General features: G+C 35.6%; 1 pseudogene; it reads right to left on the reverse strand.

The window, feature by feature from the left end:
- Positions 1–5,361: 5,361 nt before the first annotated feature.
- On the reverse strand, positions 5,362–6,994 carry LOC126609692 (uncharacterized; annotated as a pseudogene).
- Between the last annotated feature and the right edge of the window lie 563 nt (positions 6,995–7,557).

Here is a 7,557-nt window from a genome sequence, read left to right on the forward strand (position 1 = left end):
TAATTAATTATTTGCATATATGTGTAACAATGTAACTATACTCTTGATGACATGAATGAAGAGTTGATGAAGTTGATGGAGGAGGCGTTGAAGAAGGGTTACAAGCAGTGGCGTTATGATGTGGAGCAGAGTGGAGGAGCAGCAGAGCAATAGTTTTAAATTTATGTTTTTGAGGACAATATTTATTTTTAAGGTTTTATTCTAAGCTATGTATTTGGACTTAATTAGCCTTTAATTCATGTTTTGTTGTTTAAATAATTGAATGGGTTAATTTAATTTATTTATGTTTTCAATTATTTTTAGAATAAACATTATAATTGAATATTTGTTTGTAATTATGAAGTGTATGTAAATATAGATACTAAAGATCTATGTTTACGTAAACTTCATAATTATAATCAATTACATATTCGTTTGTCGTTATAAATTTTGTGCGACGAACTCTTAGTCGCATAGAGTTTGTGCGATGAACTGCTTTTTCATCTCGCAAATATGCTTGCGGGATGAAAATTTGTCGCGCAAAGGGTGTAAAAAATGTGGTTAAGTTTACCGCCATATTTCGAATCTATCTATTTTGCACGACGAATTGTTCGTCTCGTAAGGGGGTAAAAATGCAGTTAAATTTGACGTCATATTTCGAACCTATACGTTTTCTGCAACAACTTGTTCATCGTGCAAATTCTTCATCTTTATAATCAGATTCCTCAGGTGCAGAGGCAGAAACTACAAATTTTGCAGTTGCTGCCTCTACTATCTTTCCTCACTGCTATATTTAGTAAGTGTTTCCGTTATATATTTTAAAACTTTGTTGTGAATTCAAACTAACGCCATTAAATTTATTGTGTATAGGGTTGGTATCCATGATTATCGCTCAATGAACAACAAAATTAGAGGTATATTGTTTGGTTTTTTAATTAGGAGTTATTTGAATTTACAACAAATTAGATGCAAATTATTAATGAGGGTTGTTAATTTGTTTGTTAATTAGAGGTGTATTGTTCGTATTTGGTTTTTGGATGAAAACCAAAAGTGTACTTCCCGTACAAAATTGTTTTGTGTTGTACTGGGTTAATAGTAATTAACTCTGTACACGTATTTTCAATAAAAGCTTAGTCTCCCGTTCGAAGATTAGTTGGATTTCGCGCATGGATGCGAAAGCATGATTTTACGTCACATCTCTTGAATTGTCCCATTATTTGGACATTTTGGGAATGCCTAGTTATGGGGCGTAGTTTATGGTTGAATGATTATGTTTTGATCATGGGAATCTCTGTCACATCTCTTTACGTTCTTCGAGTGCCGAATAAGTATTTTGATACTACGTCGGCTACTTGAAGAACTGTAAGGAGATGCTGTCGAAATTTTCCCATGTTAAAATCTAATCTGATGGAGTCGTAAACTGGGTCACATAACTATGCATTCCCGAATGGGATTAGGGTCCTAACTCGAGGCATAAGATGACAATATCTTGTTGGAGTTGTGTCAATTTTATTGTGCATGCAGACATTATAGACAAACAATGGATACAAAATCCGACCAGATGTGCTCCCGAGTACTTGGATGGAATAAATGAGTTTATTGAGTTTGCATCCAGATACAACCTGGAGGCAACTAGAGAAGACTTTTGAAAATATTCGATTCCATTTACTAAGAAATGGGATGACAGACATATATACAACTTGTAATTAACATGGAGAACAATTAGACTATGCTTCGTCGTCAAACATGACACGAATGAAAAATGTTAAACCTAATGTGGATCCTAACGAACAGGTCATGGATATTATAAATGACGCTTTTCCATTTCCCTTGATGAATACGAACGAAGGAGGGGATGATGATGTGCCTAAATCGACGGACGGTGAAGATTTCGAACAATATGAACAACTGTTAAAAAGTGCCAACCAAGAATTATACCCGAGATGTGTAGACTATTCAGTGCTCATGACCATTGTGGAGTTAATGCATGGCAAAATAAAGTATCGAATTTCCAACCAGTGGTTAGACTATTTTTTGGGGGTTATCAAGAGAATGCTGCCAAAGGACAAGAATTTGCCGAAAGATCATAAAAGTGAGCAGAAGGTGTTGAATGGTTTGAGATTGGGTTATGAAAAAATTCATGCTTGCAAAAATAATTGTATATTGTTCTATAAGGAGAATAAAGCTATGTGACACCGTATTTAAAGTACATAATTATAATAATCATTATTTTTATATACATATATTTCTATTTTATTTGAAAGAGTTCATTGGAAGCCCAATTTTATGTACAAATCCAATATACCATTATTCTTAGCCCATTCGAATAGATACCTTTCTACCATTCTCAGTTACCTTCTTCTTGGCTCTAGAATTGATGACTAGGTTGCAACGTGCCTAGTTTATATGAGAAGTGCTGACAAAGCACTCTATTATGCATACTAATTGGACGTGTCATGCATATTAGCTATGCATTTGACACCTTATGCATTTGACACCTTGTACATACAATGCCTTAGTCATCTTTGGCCACAACCATCCAGTTGAAAGCAAGTTTGACACCACCTATTTCTACTATAAATAGAGGGTTGCATTGCATTCTTTCATTCATCGCATATTAGGAGACATATGTTGGCAGGTAGAAAGCCATGCATGCATGCAACGTGTTAGTGTGTGTGTGTGTGTGTATAGTTTATACATATAGAGAGATTAGAAAAGATAAGAGTGGAAGAAATACATGACGTTAGGAGTGATCAAAGAGCTTGCTCAAGTACATGGAGTTTAGTCATCGCGGTAGTAACGTGGATCTTCGTTTTAGCTTTGGAATTGAGGTAGGGGTTTCTTGGGGAACTTATCACTATTTGGGGGTATTTGTCTTGTTTAAACTTTGTGAAATATGTGTTATATTTGGTATACCTCTGTAATTGATGTGTTTATTGGAATATGATTTATATTATTGTTGATAATGTGGATATTGTGATGATTATAATTATATGCATATGTCATTGCATATTGGAAGGGACGGATTTTATTGGAATATTCGAGATTGAGATATGGAAATGAAATATTCTTTTGTGTGGTTGAGTTCGACTCTTATAGGGACCAGCAAGGATGGAAAAAGTGAAATTATAGGAATGGTGCAAAGTAGTGGAGACTGGCGACTGAAAGGAGAACATGATGACTAACAAAAGGAGAAATTGGGATGACAGAGTTACGGGGGTTAGTTTATACAATAGAGCATTTGGACCACCACTGTAGTGGTAAAATGCATGGTATGGGACATGCAGGTTTGCGTGTTTTATTATATAAATTAATGGCCTGGGTAATTGAAGTTAAGTTGCATTCATGAACTATAATTTATATTTGATAACATGTTATAATTGATTATGTGTTGTATGACACTTGGTTTAGTCATAACAATTATCCTTGATAAGACTTATGTCCCTACTGAACTGCAGTTTTGCTCACCCTATACATTTTAGACCTTGCAGGTTCCTACAAGTTTAAAGAAGGGTAAACGAGCTGAGCTTGTATTAGATGAGGGATTTAAGAGTTTTTATTTATTTTGTACACCCTGTAAGATTTTGGAGTTGCTTGTAGTTTTACTTTTACTCGTGTGTCGGGCATATGGTCATATTTTTCCGCCAACCCAAGTCCAGCGCATGACAAAAGCGTTGGACAAAGGCCCGGTATGTAACGAGTCGAGGTTCAAAATGACATCGCAGAATAGACCGATGAAGATTCCACATAAAGTTATGCGTTATTAGCCACTAAGCTGAGGTTGCAACGATTGTATATGTCAATGCATATTGCAAGTGACATGAGATGACATAAAGAAAGTCGGGTGGATGATTGTGTAAATCCTATAGTAGATTTGATTCTAGTTATTCTTCCCTATTAGACTTGTATTCCTTGGAGGAGAATGATTTCTTCTCTCTCTTATTACTATAAATAAAGACACTACGTAGGAGGAATAACACATCCTCTACACAACCCTACAAACACATATCTCTCTCTATATTCTCTCTATGCCTTCGGTCCCCGTCCCCTGTCAGTTAAATATGGGCCACAACATTATGAGTATTCTTTTGCCATTCTTTCTTTCTTTTTTGGTATGAAAACTACCTGCTGTGGCACTTTTTATGGGAACTCGGGATATTTTAGTGTTTAAACCGTGTTTAATATTTTAACGGTTAGCCATTTAACACTACGGTCTAGTGATATTTCTCTTCACTTGTAAATAAAAATCTTAGGTTCAACTCTCGCTAAGGGCAAATTTGAACAACATTTTCGTTAGCCCATTGTGAGGCTAAGCACAACCCTTACTTGTTAGTGGTAGATAATATCGTTTGTTAAAAAAAAAAAAAAAATTAACGGTTAGAATATTCGGTCGGAGTATTAATTTTCATAGATTGGCTTGGCAAGTTAAACTGAAGCTACAATCAAATCAAGATAACTCCATAAAAGAAATGCCTAACGACTTTGCCTTTCTTATAATCTTAAGAAAACATGATCGTTAGATTGAATAAATCAAATAGAATTCAGGACAAAGTTTAAAAAAAAGTGTCTAAGATTGTCACATCCCGATTCCAAAGTACCACATCAGAATGTATCAAACAACTTATACAAATAAACATACCGGTGGGGTCTCTGCCACTTACATAGAATGCAAAAGAGTTTGCAAACTATATACAAAACCTCCTCTAGAGGCACAACGCCCGTAGCTCCCAAAATGAAACTATTCACAAAATAAGACAGTAAGATACGGACTTGGATTCTCTCCTTGGGTGGAGAGGATCCTCCTGACCAAACGACTTGGACCGTTGGATTTTATAAACAGGGGGTCCTTTTAAAGTTATAATAATTATAATCGTTGGATTTTCATCCAATAGCCCAAGTCATTTGGTCAGGAGGATCCTCTCCTTGGACTCAGGAGAGGATCCAAGTCCATAAGATACGAGGTTGACCTAATCACGAAGCACTCAATTCCCCAAACTGCTACTCAAGACACCTCTTACCTATCAACACCTGTGAACCTGAAAAATCGCCATCTATACCGTGAAAATGGTTTTCCAGGCAAAGCAAAATCCGGATAGTCCATGAAGCTCGTGTGAGTGACGGTAATACAACATGTATGAATAAAAAGGTCAATCGCTCTCGGTTATAAAATATTTTATAAATCTTTTGCTTATATAAAATAACTTCACTCACAAAACTCATCTGAATCCACACATGCATTCAATCGTCTTTAATCCCAGTTGATTCCACAGACATTCAATCATCTCTTCATATATAATAAAATCTTAAGGCTAGCATAAATTACAACGTTCTGCATTCCAAACGTACTCGTGGATCTTGAGACAACTCATATAAAATAAAATATTAGGGCGAATAGGCTATCATTCTTTCATATATGTTGAGCCAATTCAGCTCATGTTGGTAAGAGAATTTACTAAAAAATAAGGATAATTTAAGCCTTTGTTCTCCCAAGGCAAAGACTTAGGTTTACAAATTAATGAAAAGTTCCCTTATATAAAATAAGCTGCAACAGAAATGTTCAAAATAATGTCCTGAGCTTCCCTTACCACCATACATAGGGAAATTATCCGTGAACGTTCTCGGGTGTCAAAATATAAACAATCTCCATGCTAAGCCTCTGTCACTAATGACTACAAATAATCATACATCAATTTAAACGACGTTCCCTACAAAACCAAACTACTTCCTTCCCCTGCTCAGCCTCTGCAAGCGGTAATTGATGCTTCCCATTGACTTTCTGTTTTTGTTGCTCTGTAGCGAAAGAGTAGGGCGTGTTAGGATAGACTGCAAGTAATGAAAAAAATAAAACAGATGCAAAATCCGAAAACAAAATTAAGATGCATAATCCAAAGGAGTACAACGGAAAATCTACCTGAGCCTCCATACAAGTACCCAAAAGTTCCTTCTGCTTGAGACACTTATCATCACAGAGCCGGTTAGCAGCCAGGCAGTTGAGAAATGCTATCATTTCCTTCATGCAATGCAAGGTTTGTGAAAAGTTCCAAATTTCTTTGGATTTATATATACAGTACCAACTTTCCGACCCATTCTATGATTAAAACAACACCTGTCCAAGCAAGAAACTGTTCTGTTCACCCATATCTTGAAAGAAGGATCGGAAAAATCCAGTAGCAAATCAAAACCATCATGAGGAAAGCTGCATATATATGACCACAACCATCACTTTTTATTTAAGTTAACAGGAATACTTTCAACTAGGTGGAAGATATGCAAAATCTAATCCAGTAGAAACTAGAAAACCTGGGTTCACAAACTTACAAATTTCTTTTACATAAAGTGGCAAATGTTGTATCCTTTTGCAGTTCAACTACTGACCCAAAATTGCCCCCATAAACCCAAATTTGTTATTCACATTATCACTCCAGTCTGCAGTTCAAACAACAGTCTCATCCAAAGACCATGTCCATTCAAAATGTAGAAACTCTCCGAGCCGCGCGATTATGTGTTTCTACACCTTCATCTACATTATCAAGTACAACACCACCATGCCCATTCAGAATAAAATCATACAAAGATCAATTGAAAACAAAGGATCCACTTGACAATTCACAAAGCCACAGCACACAAATAACAATAATTGAATCACTTAATTGAATAATTTAGCAAATTAACTGAATCCCAAACTCCTAAATCCCCAAATTCGAATTCAGAAAACAAAAGTGAAATTAGATGGCGACAAGAAGAGAAGTAGGGGCTAGGAGGTGGTGAGTTCAGAGGTTCGGTGGAGTATTGAAATTTGAAGCAGCAGAAGGAGGAGGAGAAGGCGGCGGCGGAGGACTTACAGTTAGAGAGCAGAGGATACAAGAGGAGGCTGGAAAGGCGGCGCCTGGTTCCGTGGAGCGGCCGAAGCACTGCACTGTCGATGTACTACTGATGAGATCAATAGGAAATTTGGACCCGCGAGTATTTTTAGGAAAGTAATAGGATAAGATTTTTAGAGTGCTCCTATTTTTTAAATTATACTTCTAAATTATGTAATGTGTTAGCAGTGTCATGTTTTTGGTCCGCAATCGAGAGGAGAAAAGCGTATAAGAGTTTAGCTTCAATGCTTGAGTATTTTCACAATTACATTCGGTTTTAACAATTATTAGATTTTCTAATTTCAATGTTAACCATTTATTTTTTGTATATTCAATTTTACGTATCATCGAAGAATTTACTATCTTACTGCCTAACATTTTAATATTCAACTTAATACAAGAAAAGTGGGACTTGTAGCTTGATTAAGAACATTTCCACCTATTTTGAATGGCTAAAGAGTTGAGAGAGTTACTATTCACATGAACAGTGAACTGCCTTAACAAAGATTAATTAACTCTCCACCCATTCTGAATAGTTTTAGACGTGGCAGTTACTATTCATAATGATTATTTTTATGTATAATCAATTATTTAATAATTATTCAATGGATAAGATTAATTTAGAATAGGTTGTTATAGCCTATAGTTGCACTACGTGTCTATATTTTATTTCCCGTGATGGAAATCTTTTTATTAAAATTTTATTTTTTTAAATTTG

Source organism: Malus sylvestris, chromosome 2 (assembly GCF_916048215.2).
Source record: "Malus sylvestris chromosome 2, drMalSylv7.2, whole genome shotgun sequence".
NCBI lineage: Eukaryota > Viridiplantae > Streptophyta > Magnoliopsida > Rosales > Rosaceae > Malus > Malus sylvestris.